Source organism: Scyliorhinus canicula, chromosome 5 (assembly GCF_902713615.1).
Source record: "Scyliorhinus canicula chromosome 5, sScyCan1.1, whole genome shotgun sequence".
Classification (NCBI taxonomy): Eukaryota; Metazoa; Chordata; class Chondrichthyes; order Carcharhiniformes; family Scyliorhinidae; genus Scyliorhinus; species Scyliorhinus canicula.
Window position 1 is genome coordinate 159,601,643 of NC_052150.1, and position 15,005 is coordinate 159,616,647.

Genomic DNA, 15,005 nt, shown 5'->3' on the forward strand with positions numbered 1-15,005 from the left:
ACAGCCATTCCCTCATCAATTAACTTTGTCACTTCCTCAAAGAATTCTATTAGGTTTGTAAGGCATGACCTTCCCTGCACAAAACCATGCTGCCTATCACTGATAAGTCTATTTTCTTCCATATGTGAATAGATCCTATCCCTCAGTATCTTCTCCAACAGTTTTCCTACCACTGACGTCAAGCTCACAGGTCTATAATTCCCTGGATTTTCCCTGCTACCCTTCTTAAACAAAGGGACAACATTAGCAATTCTCCAGTCCTCCGGGACCTCACCCATGCTCAAGGATGCTGTAAAGATATCTGTTAAGGCCCCAGCTATTTCGACCCTCGCGTCCCTCAGTAACCTGGGATAGATCCCATCCGGTCCTGGGGACTTGTCCACCTTAATGCCTTTTAGAATATCCAAAATTTCCCCCTTCTGTATGACAACTTGACCTAGAGTATTTAAACATCCATCCCTAGCCTCAACATCCGTCTTGTCCCTCCCCTTTGTGAATACCGATGCAAAGTACTCATTAAGAATCTCACCCATTACCTCTGAGTCCACGCATAAATTCCCTCTTTTGTCTTTGAGTGGGCCAATCCTTTCTCTAGATACCCTCTTGCTCCTTACATACGAATAAAAGGTTTTGGGATTTTCCTTAACCCTGTTAGCCAAAGATATTTCATGACCCCTTTTCGCCCTCTTTATTGCGCGTTTGAGATTCGTCCTACTTTCCCGATATTCCTCCAAAGCTTCATCAGTTTTGAGTTGCCTCGATCTTATGAATGCTTCCTTTTTCATCTTAGCTAGTCTCACAATTTCTCCTAATCTTGCCATTTCTATCTCTCATTTTCACAGGGACATGTCTGTCCTGCACTCTAATCAACCTTTCCTTAAAAGACTCCCACATTTCAAATGTGGATTTACCCTTAAACAGCTGCTCCCAATCCACATTCCCTAGCTCCTGCCGAATTTTGTTATACTCTGCCTTTCCCCAATTTAGCACTCTTCCTTTCGGACCACTCTTGTCCTTGTCCATGAGTATTCTAAAACTTACGGAATTGTGATCGCTATTCCCAAAGTAATCCCCGACTGAAACATCAACCACCTGGCCGAGATCATTCCCCAATACCAGGTCCAGTATGGCCCTCTCCCGAGTTGGACTATTTACATACTGCTCTAAAAAACTCTCCTGGATGCTCCTTACAAACTCTGCTCAATCTACACCTCCAACACTACACGAATCCCATTTAATGTTGGGGAAGTTAAAATCTCCCATCACAACTACCCTATTGCTCCGACATTTTTCTATAATCTGTCTGCATATTTGTACCTCTACTTCATGCTCGCTTTTGGGAGGCCTGTAGTAAAGTCCCAACAATGTTACTGCACCGTCCCTATTTCTTAGCTCCACCCATATTGCCTCAGTGCTCGAAACCTCCATCGTGCCCTCCTTAATCACAGCTGTGATATCATCTCTGACGAGTAATGCAACTCCTCCCCCCCTTCTACCTCCCTCTCTATCCCTCCTGAAGCATCTATACCCTGGGATATTCAGTTGCCAGTCCTGCCCTTCCCTCAACCAAGTCTCAGTAATACCAATAACATCATATTCCCAGGTATTGATCCAAGCCCTAAGTTCATCTGCCTTACCTGCTACACTTCTCGCATTAAAACAAACGCACCTCAGACCACCTGTCCCTTTGCGTTCATCAACTCTTCCCTGTCTACTCTTCCCCCTAGTCACATAAAGGTAGCACGTATGCAAGTAATAAAATTTATTTTAATATACCATATCCCTATTTGTGCGTGGAATCACTCCTGGAGCAAAGTATCCTTTCCTCACAGTCTTACAAATTAAATATATTCGGCTTCTGTCTGGTATCCTAGCAACTATTCGGGTCTGGTCTGTAATACAGTAGTGAAGAAGTAAGCCTGGAGCACTTTACTCAGATCCTGCCTATCCTTACAAATAGTCACATGCAGCTGAATATTTAGTTCCCAGTTTTAATTTCCCTGTAACCAGGTCTCTGTAATGGCTACGAGACCATATCGCAATCCGGCGTCGGGGTGCAGAGAATTCATTTTCCCGCAAGGAATCGGGAACGGTGTCAGTTCCCCGATTCTGCGGGCCCCAAAGATCGGCATACTTGGGAAGTACGCCACGCCGCCTCGGACCTACCTGGGACCATTGCCAGAGGCCCACTCCACCATTCTTCACCCCCGATTGGCCGATGTCCCGTCGGCGTGGATCAAATATGGTCCAGCCGGTCGTGATAGTTGCGTGGCGGCTGCGGACGGGAAATGGTTGTGTGGGCAGACAGGGTCAGGCACGTGGCCGATTGGGGGGTTTATTTTCCGGGTCCAGCTCTGCGGTCCACCATGGAGCACGACGTGGCCGCTAGAGGCCGCCGCCATGCGCATGCTGGCCTCCGACCCGGAAATGCGGGGGCTCGTATCTGCAACAAACGCTGCTAGATCTACGCCGGGTCCCTGCTAACCCTCTGCAGAGCCATTTGTGGTCCTTTCACGCCAGTTTTTCTGACGTGAAGCTCCACAGTTTGGATGCCGCATAGGGACATAGAGAAAACCCGTCATGTAGCTAACCCAAACGCCCGACTTCGGGGGCTTCGAGTCCCTCCAACCCAGTAAAATCCATCTCTGGGCCACCTGGGAAGCAAAAGCCAAAACGTCAGCCTCTCTCCCCTTCTCATCATCATAGAATTTACAGTGCAGAAGGAGGCCATTTGGCCCATCGAGTCTGCACCGGCTCTTGGAAAGAGCACCCTACCCAAGGTCAACACCTCCACCCTATCCCCATAACCCAGTAACCCCACCCAACACTAAGGGCAATTTTGGACACTAAGGGCCACCCTCCCTTGCAGGACCTGACATGGTGTCCGCAAATCCCTGTCAAAAGCCCCTCAGCCTCGGACATGCCCAGAACATATGTACATGATTCGCAGGACTGCCCCCACATCGCCCACACCTGTCCTCCACCTCCTCAAAGAACCTGCTCAGCTGAACCACAGTCATATGAGCCCTGTGGACCAACTTGTATTGGATCAGGCTGAGCCTGGCACACGATGAGGACGTGCTAACTCTCCGAAGGGCCGCCTCCCATCCCAGCCTCCAACTCCACCTCCCCCCCAACTTTTCTTCCCACTTTCTCTTCACCTACCCTATTGGAGCTCCCTCCCACTGCATCAGCTCCTTATAGATCTCGGAGACCTTCCCTTCCCCAACTCCTATTCTCTACATCACCTTATCCTGTAACCCCCTTTGCGGGAGGCGTGGAAAACTCGAGACCTGCCTCCATACAAAATTCCCAACTTGCAGATACTGGAATCCGCTCCCCCCTGGCAACTCAAACTCCTCCTCCAAATTTGGAAAACCCTCATCAAGAAAGAGATGCCCAAATCTCTTGATCCCTGCCCGCTGCCACCTCTGAAACCCCTCAACCCCCCCCCCCCCCGAGCGAACCGATGGTTGTCGCATATCGGTGCTTACGCTGACGCCCCCACCAAACCCCTGTGCTGTCACCACTGTCCCCACACCCTCAGGGCTGCCACTACTACCGGGCTTGTGGAGTACCGAGCCGGCGAGAATGGCAGAGGTGCCATTAACAATGCCCTCAAACTCGTGTCCTTACAAGATGCCGCCTCCACCCACTCCCACACCAACCCCTCGATACATTTGCCGCTCAGTAATAGTTAATAAAGTTCGGAAGAGCCAGCCTCCCCTCCCCACGCCTCCACTCCAGCAGCACCTTCCTCACCTGCAGGGTTTTACCGGCCCAAATAAATCGCAAAATTACCGCATTCGGTAACTCTAAAAATCACCTTGGGGATAAAAATTGGAAGACATTGAAAAACAAACAGCAACCTTGGGAGGACTGTCATTTTCACAGTATGTACCCTCCCTGCCAAAGACAGCGGGAGCGTGTCCCACCTCTGGATGTCCCCCTTCATCTGCTCTAATAGCCTACCCAGATTCAATTTGGGAGCTGTCCCCATTCCCGTACCACCTGGATACCCAAGTACCTAAAGCTACCTCTCACCATCTTGAATGGGATCTTCCCCAACCTCCTCTCCTGCTGATTCACAAAATCCTCACTTTTGCCCACATTCAATTTTTACCCCGAGAACTGGACGAATTCCTCTGGAATTCCCATAATCCCTCCATTCCCCCCAACGGGTCTGATATATATAAAAGAGAAAATCGTCCGCATAGAGCGAAACCTTATGCTCCACTCCGCCTTGAATTATCCCCTGCCAGACCTTCGAAGCTCGCTGCGCCATTGACAGGGGCTCTATGGCCAGGGCAAACAGCAGTGGAGAGAGTGGACATCGCTGCCTCATCCCCCAGTACAGCCTAAAATATACAACCTCACCCGATTCGTGCACACGTTTGCCACTGGTGCCGGATAAAGCAACCGGACTCAGTGCACAAATCCCTGCCCAAACCGTCCCAGGACCTCCCATAAGTACCCCTACTCCACCCGATCAAAGGCCTTCTCTGCATCCATAGCCACCACGACCTCAACCTCATGCCCCTCTGGAGGCATCATGATAACATTCAAGAGCTTCCTAATATTGTTCGCCAGGTGTCGCCCCTTAACAAACCCCGTCTGATATTCCCCTATTACCCCTGGGAAACAATCCTCGATCCGTGTGGCCAGGATCTTTGCCAACATTTTGGAATCCACATTCAATTGGGAGATTGGTCGATATAACCCGCAGTTTTCCTGGTCTTTGTTCCGCTTCAAAATGAGAGAGATGTCTGTGACAACGTTGGGGGAGCACTCCCAACTCTGTTGCTTCGTTGAAGGCCTTTACCAACAGCAGTCCCAGCACCCCGAAAACATCTTAGAAAATTTTACTGGGTCCCGTCTGGTCCCGGGGCCTTACCCGATTGCATTGCGTCCAGCCCCTCTATTACCTCCCCAAGCACAATTGGGGCACCCAGGCCCTCTACCAGCTCCCTGCCCACCTTCGGGAACTCCAGCACTCCCAAAAATCACCTCATCCCCTCTTCTCTGGCTGGGGGTTCCGATTTATACAGCTTGCTGTAGAAATCTCGAAACATTACATTCATCCCTGCCAGATCCAAGACCACCTCCCCCCCTGTATCTCTCACTCTCCTGATCTCTCTATCTCTCACTGCCTCCTGCTTCCTCACCTGATGCGCCAGCATCCTGCAAGCTTTTTCCCCATACTCATACACCACCCCTCTCACTCTCCTCAGCTGTCCCGCCATCTTGCCCGTGGATAGGAGACCAAATTCCAATAGTAGCCTCTGGCGTTCCTTCAAAAGCCCTTCCTCTGGGGTCTCTGTGTACCTCCTGTTCACTTGTAGGATTTCTCCCACCAGCCTCACCCTCTCCCCCGCTCCGCGTCCAAAGGTGCCAAAAAACAGTACCGGACCAAGCTCGAGTCCTGTAGTTCCTGTAGAACATAGAATATAGAACAGTACAGCACAGTACAGGCCCTTCGGCCCACAATGTTGTGCTGACCATTTATCCTAATCTAAGATCAACCTAACCTACACCCCTTCAATTTACTGCTGTCCATGTGCCTGTCCAAGAGTCGCTTAAATGTCCCTAATGACTCTGGCAAGGTCTGCAAGACATAATGGGCTACAAGATGAAGGCATGTAAAATCACAGGCTCCAACACACCCCTCCCTGATGAGCTCAACGCATTCTATGCACCCTTTGAGCAAGAGGTCAGTGAGAGCACGGCCTCCACCCCAGAAGCCTCGGAAGAACTTGTATCAGAGATCACCATTGCAGATGTAACAGCAGCCTTCCCGAAGGTCAACCCACGGAAAGCCACTGGCCCGGATGGGGTAGCCGGACAAGCTCTCAGGTCTTGTGCGGATCAGCTGGCGGGGGTATTTGCAGACATCTTCAATCTCTCTTTACAACAATCTGAAGCCTGTATCTGCTTCAAGAAGACGACCATCATCCCTGTACCAAAGAAAAGCCAAGCAGCGTGCCTTAATGACTATTGTCCAGTGACTCTGACATCCATCATTATGAAGTGCTTCGAAAGGTTAGTCTTGGCATGAATCAACTCCAGCCTCTCGGATTGCCTTGATCTACTGCAGTTTGCCTACCATTGCAACAGGTCCACAGCAGACACCATCTCCCTGGCCTTGCACTGAACCCTGGAACACCTAGATAACAAGGACACCTATGTCAGACTCCTATTTATTGATTACAGCTCAGCCTTCAACACCATTATTCCTACGAAACGCATCTCCAAACTCCGTGGCCTCCCTCTGCGACTCGATCCTGAACTTCCTAACCCACAGGCCACAATCAGTAAGGATAGGCAACAACACCTCCTCCACGATTGTCCTCAACACTGGTGCCCCATCAGGCTGTATCCTCAGCCCCTACTATACTCCTTACACACCTATGGCTGTGTGGCCAAATTCCCCTCCAACTTGATTTTCAAATTTGCTGATGACATCACAATAGTGGGTCGGATTTCAAACAATGACGAGACAGAGTACAGGAATGAGATAGAGAATCTGGTGAACTGGTGCAATGACAATAATCTCTCCCTCAATGTCAACAAAACGAAGGAGATTGTCATCGACTTCAGGAAGCGTAGTGGAGAACATATCCCTGTCTACATCAATGGGAACGAAGTAGAAAGGGTTGAGAGCTTCAAGTTTTTAGGTGTCCAGATCACCAACAACCTATCCTGTTCCCCCCCATGCCGTCACTATCGTTAAGAAAGCCCACCAACGACTCTACTTTCTCAGAAGACACAGGAAATTTGGCATGTCACCTACGACTTTACCAATTTCTACAGATGCACCATAGAAAGAATTCTTTCTGGTTGTATCACAGCTTGGTATGGATCCTGCTCTGCCCAAGACCGCAGGAAATTACTAAAGGTTGTGAATGTAACCCAATCCATCACGCAAACCAACCTCCCATCCACTGACTCTGTCTACAATTCGTGCTGCCTCGAAAAGGCAGCCAGCATAATTAAGGACCCCACGCACCCCGGACATACTCTCCTCCACCTTCTTCCATCAGGAAAAGGATACAAAAGTTTGAGGTCACGTGCCAACTGACTCAAGAACAGCTTCCTCCCTGCTGCCATCAGACTTTTGAATGGACTTACCTCATATTAAGTTGATCTTTTCTCTGCACCCTATTTATGCCTGTAACATTACATTCTGTAGTCTCTCCTTCCTTCCCTATCCTATCTACGATATGCAAGAAACAATACTTTTTGCTGTATACTAATACATGTGACAATAATAAATCAAATCAAACCACATATTGAAGAAGGGCCAAACAGAGAGCAAATATACCAACAGATTAAAGTCATGCTGCTCTCACCAGAATCCTGGCCCATTACGACCCTACCGCCCACAACAGCAGCAGATGCCTCATCTACAGGTGCTGGGGAAGTCCTGTTTCTTTTTTAAAAAATAATTTTTATTAAGATTTTCAAAAACATAAAATAACAACAAGAAAACTGTATTAACAACAAAAAGAAAAAACACAGTAACCCCCAAAACCAAACCCCCCCAGTAACTACAAAAAGAAGAAATAGATAATCACCCGGCATATTCAATAAACACATATACACATTTCTCCCTTCCCCCGCAACAAACCCCAACCCCCCCCCCCCCCCCCCCCCTTCCTCCTCCTCTCCCTCCCCCCCTTTTCGTCCCCGGGTTGCTGCTGCTGCCGGCCTGTTTTCCTACCGTTCTGCCAGGAAGTCCAGGAAAAGGTGCCACCGCCTAAAGAACCCCTGTACTGATCCCCTCAGGGCAAATTTCACCCTCTCCAATTTGATAAACCCCACCATATTATTGATGTAGGCCTTCACGCTTGGGGGCCTCGCATCCTTCCATTGAAGCAAAACCTCCGCCGGGCTACTAGGGACGCAAAGGCCAGAACACCGGCCTCTTTCGCCTCCTGCACTCCCGGCTCCACTGCAACCCCAAAAATTGCAAGTCCCCAGCCTGGCTTGACCCTGGATCCTACTACCCTCGACACCGTCCTTGCTACCCCCTTCCAAAACTCCCCCAGCGCTGGGCATGCCCAAAACATATGGGCGTGGTTCGCTGGGGTCCCTGAGCACCTAGCACACCTGTCTTCGCCCCCGAAAAACCTACTCATCCTCGTCCCGGTCACGTGGGCCCTATGCAGCACCTTGAACTGTATGAAGCTAAGCCTCGCACAGGAAGAGGAGGAATTCACTCTCTCCAGGGCATCCGCCCACGTCCCCTCCTCAATCTCCTCACCCAGCTCCTCTTCCCATTTACCCTTCAGCTCTCCCACCGAGGCCTCATCCACCTCCTGCATGATGTGGTACACGTCTGAAATCCTCTCCCCTCCAACCCACACCCCCGAGAGCACCCGGTCCCGTACCCCACGTGGGGGCAGCAGAGGGAACCACTCCACTTGCCGCCTGGCAAATGCCCTAACCTGCATGTACCTAAACATGTTCCCCCGGGGGGAGCCCACACTTCCCCTCTAACTCACCCAGGCTCGCAAACCTCCCATCCACAAACAGATCCGTCAACCTCCTAATACCTACCCTGTGCCAGCCAAGAAACCCGCCATCGATGCTCCCTGGAACAAACCGGTGGTTCCCCCGTATCGGGGACTCCATTGAGCCCCCCACCTCCCCCTTATGCCGTCTCCATTGCCCCCATATTTTGAGGATAGCCGCCACCACCGGGCTCGTGGTATACCTCGTTGGAGGGAGCGGCAACGGCACCGTTATCAGCGCCTCCAGGCTTGTGTCCACGCAGGACACCATCTCCATCCTCTTCCATGCTGCCCCTGCCCCGTCCATTACCCACTTACGCACCATCGCTGCGTTGGCAGCCCAATAGTACCCACAGAGGTTGGGCAACGCCAGCCCCCCCATCCCTGCCTCGCTCCAAAAACACCCTTCTCACCCTCGGAGTCCCACGCGCCCATACAAATCCCGTAATACTCCTATTGACCCTCCTAAAAAAGGCCTTTGGGATAAGGGTGGGGAGGCACTGGAACAGGAACAAAAACCTTGCGAGCACCGTCATCTTGACGGACTGCACTCTGCCCGCCAGCGACAGCGGCAACATGTCCCATCTTTTAAACTCCTCCTCCATTTGCTCCACCAGCCTCGTGAGGTTAAGTTTGTGAAGGGCCCCCCAGCTCCTAGCCACCTGGACTCCCAGGTACCGAAAGCTCCTCCCTGCCCTTTTCAGTGGGAGCCTACCAATCCCCTCCTCTTGATCCCCCGGGTGCACGACGAACAGCTCACTCTTACCCAGGTTGAGCTTGTACCCAGAAAAGCCCCCAAATTCCCTATGGATCTTCATCACCTCTGGCATTCCCCCCACTGGGTCCGCCACATAAAGCAACAAGTCATCTGCATACAGTGACACTCGGTGCTCCTCCCCAACCCGCACCAGACCCCTTCAATTCCTCGACTCCCTCAACGCCACGGCCAGGGGCTCAATTGCCAACGCAAAGAGCAAGGGGTACAGGGGACACCCCTGTCTCATCCCCCGGTACAACCGAAAGTACTCTGATCTCCTCCTATTCGTGGCTACGTTCACCATCGGGGCCTCATATAACAGCCTCACCCAACTGACAAACCCCTCCCCGAACCCAAACCTTTTCAGCACCTCCCACAAGTACCCCCACTCAACCCTATCAAAGGCCTTCTCCGCGTCTAATGCTACCACTATCTCCGCCTCCCCTTCTACCGCCGGCATCATGATAACATTCAGAAGCCTACGTATATTGCTGTTCAGCTGCCTTCCCTTCACAAACCCTGTCTGGTCCTCATGAATGACCCCCAGCACACAGTCCTCTATCCTTGTGGCCAAGATCTTCACCAACAGTTTGGCATCCACATTTAACTACGAGATCGGCCTACATGATCCACACTGCAGGGGGTCCTTGTCCCGTTTAAGGATCAAGGAAATCAGCGCCCGTGACATAGTCAGGGGCAAAGCCCCCCCATCCCTTGCCTCGTTAAAGGTCCTAACCAACAGGGGGCCCAGCAGGTCTGCATACATTTTGTAAAATTTGACCGGAAACCCATCCGGCCCCGGCGCCTTCCCCGACTGCATGCTACCTATCCCTTTGACCAGCTCATCCAGCTCAATCGGCGCCCCCAGCCCCTCCACCTGTCCCTCCTCCACCTTTGGAAATCTCAGCCTGTCCAAAAAGCGCCCCATTCCCCCCCACCCCCACTCCACCGGGGGCTCGGACCGGTACAATTCCCCATAAAAGTTCCTGAAGACCCCATTAATGTCCACCCCTCTTCGCACCACATTGCCTCCCCCATCCGTCACTCCACCAATCTCCCTGGCCGCGTCACGCTTACGAAGCTGATGCGCCAGCATCCTACTCGCCTTCTCCCCATATTCGTACACCGGTCCCTGTGCCTTCCTCCACTGAGCTTCCGCCTTTCCGGTGGTCAGCAAATTGAACTTGGCCTGAAGGTTACGTCGCTCCCTCAACAGTCCCTCCTCCGGAGCCTCCGCGTATCTCCTGTCCACCCTCACCATCTCCCCCATCAACCTCTCCCTCTCTCTTTGCTCTCCCCTCTCTCTATGGGCTCGGATGGAAATCAACTCCCCTCTAACCACTGCCTTCAATGCTTCCCAAACCGTCCCCACCCGGACTTTCCCATTATCAATGGCCTCTAAGTACCTCTTGATACACCCCTGAACCCGCCCGCCCACCTTCTCATCCGCCAGCAGTCTCACCTCCAGGGGCCAGTGCGGGCGCTGGTCCCTCTCCTCCCCCAGCCCAAGATCTACCCAATGCGGGGCATGGTCCGAAATGACTATGGCCGAATACTCGGCATCCTCCAGCCTCAAAATCAGCCCCCTGCTCAGGACAAAAAAATCGATCCGGGAATACGCTTTATGCACGTGGGAAAAAAATGAATACTCCCTGGCCCTCAGCCTCGCAAACCTCCACGGATCCACCCCTCCCATCTGGTCCATAAACCCCCTCAACACCCATCTGGACATGGAACGATCCAATGGGGAATCCAGCACCGTGTTAAAGTCCCCCTCCAGTATCAAGCCCCCCGTCTCTAGATCCGGAATGCGGCCCAACATGCCCCGCATAAAACCCGCATCGTCCTAATTTGGGGCATAGACATTCACCAGCACCACCCGCTCCCCTTGTAACTTGTCGCTCACCATCACATACCTCCCTCCACTCTCAGCCACCACCTTTGACGCCTCAAACGACACCCTTTTTCCCACCAGAATCGCCACCCCCTGATTTTTTGCATCCAGCCCCGAATGAAACACCTGGCCTACCCAGCCCTTCCTCAGTCTAACCTGGTCCGCCACCTTCAGGTGCGTCTCCTGGAGCCTAGCCACGTCCGCCTTCAGCTCCTTCAGGTGCGTAAACACCCGGGCCCGTTTGACCGGCCCATTCAGCCCCCTCACATTCCAAGTTATCAGCCGGATCAGAGGGCTCCCTGTCTCCCTCCCCTGCCAACTAGCCAGAACCCGTCCCCTGCCCGCCCCAGGCCAGCGCCCCTTGCTTGGCCCGTTCCCCACGGCAGCAAACCCCCACCCCGCACCCCCCCCCCTGCAGACTCCAGCTCCTTCCTGGCCATTTCAGCAGCAACCCGGTACCACCCCCCAAGGCTTGGACCCCTCCCAGCCGCGTTACTCCCTCCGTAGAACTCCCGTGAGCCAGCTAACTTCTGCTGACCCCGGCAGCTCCCGCTACACCTCCGACCCCTCCCAACGTGGGGCTACTCCTCCTCCCCCAGACCCATCAGCAGACCCTCCTCCTCCCCCTCCCTCTCTTGCACGGGAAAAAAGCCCGCGCTTCTCAGCTCCGACCCCGCCCCCATCCACCCTCAGTGCGGGAAACAGAAGGAAAGCCCGCGTTTTCCCTCTCCCCGACCCCGCCCCCGCAAAAAAGACAGCACCCCACCCACCCTAGAAACAACACACAACCAGCTTAAAACAGCATGAAACAGCTTAAAACAGAGACCCTTCCCACCAAAAGTTAACACAATTCTTTACAAACCCCCAACCCTCAGACAGAGTCCAACTTCTCGGCCTGCACAAAGGCCCACGCCTCCTCCGGGGACTCAAAATAAAAGTGCCGGTCCTTGTAGGTGACCCACAGACATGCCGGCTGTAACACGCCAAACTACACACTCTTTCTGTGGAGCACTGCCTTCTTCCGGTTGTACCCGGCCCTCCGCTTGGCCACCTCCGCACTCCAGTCCTGGTAGATCCGCACTACCCTGTTCTCCCACTTGCTGCTCTGCTCCTTCTTGACCCACCTAAGCACGCACTCTCGGTCAACGAACCGGTGGAATCGCACCAGCACCGCCCGTGGTGGCTCATTCGGCTTGAGCCTCCTGGCCAGTATTCTGTGGGCCCCCTCCAGCTCCAGGGGCCGCTGGAAGGACCCAGCTCCCATCAGCGAGTTCAACAAAACGACCACATAGGCCCCCAGGTCTGACCCTTCCAGCCCCTCCGTGAGGCCCAGGATCCGCATATGTTTCTGGCTCGACCGGTTCTCCATCTCCTCGAACCGCTCCTGCCACTTCTTCTGGAGCGCCTCGTGCATCTCCACCTTTACTGCGAGGGCCGCGTCCTCATCCTCTCTTTCGGAGGCTTGTTGTCGGAGCTCCCGGATCTCCATCCCCTGGGCTGTCTGCGTCGCCAGCAGCTTGTCCGTATTCGTCTTCAGCGAGTCCAGCAGCTCCACTTTTAGCTCCTGAAAACAGCGCTGGAGAATCTCCTGCTGCACCTGCGCCCACTTCCTCCATTCCTCGAGGCCTCCGCCGGCCGCCATCTTGATTCTCTTCCCCCGTTTTTTCTTAGGCGCTGCCACTGCTATTCTGCTGGCCCTGCTCCTGGTCAAGACCATAGACCACTGGGGATCCGCTGCAGACATCTTCCCACGTCGGGAACCGTCGAGCAAGTACCGCTGGGGGCCCTTAAAAGAGCCCAAAAGTCCGTTCCTGGCGGGAGCTGCCGAACGTGCGGCTTAGCTCTGCATAGCCGCAACCGGAAGTCGGGAAGTCCTGTTTCAAGTGCAACTGGATGAGTGTGGCTGAACAGTCTATTCCACTCCTTGGGGCTATCTGACACAGAAATGAAATATACAGTTATAGATAATGAGGCTCTTGCAGTCCCATGGGCTAGTGAGAAATTGTCTGACTATATCATCAGGCCGAAAGTAGTTGCTGAGACAGACCATAAACCATGGCCAGGATTCTCCAAAATCACGGCCAAATGTTGCGCCGGCGTCAAAACCGGCACGAGCAACGCCGGTGACACTGGGCCTCCAGGCCAAGTCATTCTCCCCTTCCTCAGGGGCTAGCATAGCGGCGGAGTGCTGTAGCCTGCTCTGGCGCCGAAAGCTGGTCCTAAACGGCCGGCGCGGGCCCGCGCATGCGCACCACGGGCATCACCGTGCCGGCCCCCCGGGAAACATGGCGGAGCCCTACAGGGCCCGGCACGGAGGAACATAGGTCTCGGCCCGGAATGAGCGCGCCCCCCGATTGCAGGCCTGGCCACCATGGTGGCCCCACCCCCAGAGTGAGCTACCTCGCCCCCCCCACCAGGCAAGCCCTCGCAGCCAGAACGCCAAGGTCTCGCTGGGTAGGACCATACGCTAACGACGGCTGTGGGACTCGGCGGAACCTGGTGGGCGCTTGGCCCTTCAAGCGCGGAGAATCTCCGTGGGGGAGCGCTTTCAACAGCCCCCGACCGGCGCCGCGGTGGGTGCAATTGCTGCTGATTCTCCGGTCGCCGAAGAATCGGCGGCACGGCGTTGGAGTGGCATGGCGGGATTCGGGCCCCCCCTCCCCGGCCCGGACAATTCTCTGAAAAGGCGTGGGCTCCGAGAATCCCGCCCCATAAGTCTCATGATTGGATGAATAGGAACTTGCCAGAATGTCCCCCAGAATCCAAAAATTTCACTTGCAACTAATGGGCTTTGTGTATGATACAGTATATGTTAAGGGCAAGCTAAAAATTGCAGCACACACGTTATCCAGGGCCACAATCAACCATCCCACCACACCAGAATTTGATCTGGTTAATGATGTTGAGTCCTATTCTCAGTTTGTGGAAACACAAATGACAGTGATCTCCAAGAAGCTGACACAGATACGCCAAGAGCAGATGTAGGATAAAGACTTTGCATCCGTCAACACTACAAGCAATGATGGCTGCAGCACAGCAACGTCTGATGGAAGGGTTATGAAACTATACTTTGAACAAGATGGAAACACTTCAGCATAATTGATGATCTGCTGGACTACCATGAGCGGTTGGTAATTCCCATCTCATTCCGACCAGAGATCCACCAAAGCTCCATGGGCATCAAAATGTAGAGCACGAGCCGTCTACAGTGTGGTGGTCTGAAATATCAAGGATGATGAGGACAGAATAGGAGGTACCGTACCAGAAAACTGCCAAGGTTGAATGAAGGAGCGAAGTTTTGGGTAAGAGACCAAAACAGAGAAGATATCGTATCATTCACCAATGAGATGACGATCAACAATGGTCTAACTTGCTGCATACTCCAGAAGGCAGTTTAGGGGCTGTTTAGCACACTGGGCTAAATTGCTGGCTTTGAAAGCAGACCAAGCAGGCCAGCAGCACGGTTCGATTCCCGTAACAGCCTCCCCGAACAGGCACCGGAATGTGGCGACTAGGGTCTTTTCACAGTAACTTCATTTGAAGCCTACTGTGACAATATGCGATTTTCATTCATTTTCATTCAAGGCACAACAAGAAGGAACAGGAGAAACGGTATCCTCATTCCTCAGAGAACTTTACATTATACATTTGGGAGAACCAGATGTTAAAAGTCAAACTGACTGCAACTCTTACTCGATCAACTAAATCACTGAATATATTTAAGAAGGAAATAGATTTCTAGACTCTAAAACACCAAGGGGCATGGGAGTGTGTGAGGCTCTGGCATTGAGACAGAAGATCAGCCGTGATCATATTGAATGCGGTGCAGGCTGAAGGGTCA